Source organism: Cyprinodon variegatus, unplaced genomic scaffold (genome assembly GCF_000732505.1).
Source record: "Cyprinodon variegatus isolate N-32 unplaced genomic scaffold, C_variegatus-1.0 Scaffold1873, whole genome shotgun sequence".
Classification (NCBI taxonomy): domain Eukaryota; kingdom Metazoa; phylum Chordata; class Actinopteri; order Cyprinodontiformes; family Cyprinodontidae; genus Cyprinodon; species Cyprinodon variegatus.
In genome coordinates, this window is record NW_015152326.1 from 33,972 (window position 1) to 36,140 (window position 2,169).

General features: G+C 40.9%; 1 protein-coding gene across 1 annotated transcript in view; it reads right to left on the reverse strand.

Moving 5' to 3' along the window:
• The window catches only part of LOC107104756, a 10,145-nt gene extending 8,367 nt beyond the window's left edge, over nt 1-1,778 (reverse strand). Inside the window, exon 1 of the mRNA XM_015404843.1 lies at nt 1,730-1,778. The gene's annotated coding sequence lies outside the window, so the exon portion shown is untranslated. The remainder of the gene's footprint in view (nt 1-1,729) is intronic.
• Nucleotides 1,779-2,169: the final 391 nt, after the last annotated feature.

Sequence of the window (2,169 nt, forward strand, 5' to 3'; positions counted from 1 at the left end):
GAAATGCTTAAATATCATTTTGCATCAATGAGTCGATGCAATCAGCTGGTTTTCCTTAGATAGAAAACTTTGAATCAATCTGACTGGATGATCTGGTGAACTGGAAAGTGACCTGAGATGACATGATGGGAATTGGAGCTATAGAAATAAACTGAATAGAATTTAACTGAATTGCAAAAAAAATGTTAGTAAAAAGTAAAACGTTGTGCAAAAATAATGAATCCAGTAAAGGATAGATAGCCAATATTCTACTTAAGTAAGGGAACGAGATATTCTCTACAGGCCTCAGTCAGCAGGTCAAAGGTTAAAGTTCAACCTGAGGTCAAAGAGCGTTGCTTTGTTTTCACTTATGTAATATTCCAGGACGGCCTGGATGATGCATGTCATTTATTAGAACTGCTCCCCGTGAGCTCGGCTTCTCCTCTCTCTCTCTCTCTCTAAGAATGCAGAGCTGAGCCCGGGCGTCCGGTCACCGCCGGGTCAACATGAGCCGCCTGGTACGGCTACGCCCGTCAGGAAATAACTTCTTTAAACAGGAGGCCTCTTGGGTCTGTTCTTTCACACTAAAGACGAAGTGAAAGTAAAGAAGGCAGCAGCTGAGGATCTATGAGAAACTTTCCACTAAACTGGAGGAAAAACTTCTGCTATGAAATATAAAAGAGGAAAATTAATGCTACTTAATGTTTATTATTAGGAATCAGTCTCTAAAAGTGATAACAAGGAACATAGCAGAATTAAATGTAGTTACTAGTTACAAATAAACTACATTTAATTGAGTAGCCTGAAATAAAAACTTCTTGGAATATTATTACAGTGTTCTACTTTTTACTTTCACTTGTGTAAAAGTGAAATGCTCCATCCATTGTGGGGAAACTGCAATTAGGTTGTTTTAAACAAATATGCACCATGGAGAGAAACACTTTTTTTAACTCAAGGTTCATTTTCCATCTGCTGAATCTGCCGTCTCAGTGAAATTACAATAAACTGTTAATCCATCCATCCATTTTCTGTCACACTCATCTCAAACAGGGTAAGATGACAAGGGGTGCTGGTGTCCATCTGCAGCTGTCAGTGGGTGAGAGGCGGGACAAGTCTCTAGTCCATCGCAGGGCAACACATACAACCATTCACACCTAAGGAGAAATTAGAGAAGCCAATTAATCTAACAGTCAAGTTTTTGGACTGGGGGAGGAAGCCGGAGTACCCGGAGAGAACCTACAGGCAGAACATGCAAACTCCATTCAGAAAAACTCCAGGCCAGGAGTCGAACCCAGAACCTTGTTGCTGCAAAGCAGTAGTGCTACCCACTGCTCCACTGTGCAGCCCAATAAACTGTTCACTGTAATTGATCATGCGAATAAATAACAGCTTCCTGCTTCTCATCCTAAACTGAATCCATCAAACTTCTGCAGGACTTTAAGACTCACTGAGAGGTATTTTTCAGTCAGGCCTGAAACCCAGAGGGCCCAAACAGAAACACAGATTGACCAAAAACATCAGTGTTATAGATTCCTTAACATCCTGCAAGATAAGAAGGCCAGCAGGAGGAAGACTCTGAGGACATTAGTTTAGTTTAGAGGCCGATAACGATCAATGGATCGTCCTTCAGGTGATATAAAAGCAGATGGTGTGCAGGAAAAGAATCAGAGTTCATCTATTTAAAGATCATGACAGATCAACAGGCTGAACTTTCAGCAGGCAGAAACAAAACAATCCAGAGTTTACTTACTGGCTCCTGCCTGAAGCTCAAGGTATTTTCTTTGGACTTCTGTAAGAAGCAGAAGCTGTTCCAGTTTGATATGAAGCTAAAATCCACTGATCAAACTTTTAGTCCAGGAGCTGTTTGTTCGTCTGCAGCAGAGCAAAGTCAAAACGAAAGTGGCTTCCTGCACAGCTGCTTTATAGCGGTTCAGTGCTGTGGGAGGAGCAGAGGAGGAATCTGCTGGACACGTGCAATACCAAGGCTGGAGGGAGGGGGGGTTCTCTGGACTTAAGACTCATTACACTCTATAAAAACAAGAAAAGTTGACAGAACCGCAACTTTTTCTACAAAAAACTTCTACAAAATCAGGTTTTTAGAACTTCAAACATAATTATTCGTGTATTATTTTAAAGTTTGCCTTAAAGGAAAAATCCTTTCAGCAAGGACTTGCGGTGATTTAATTAATT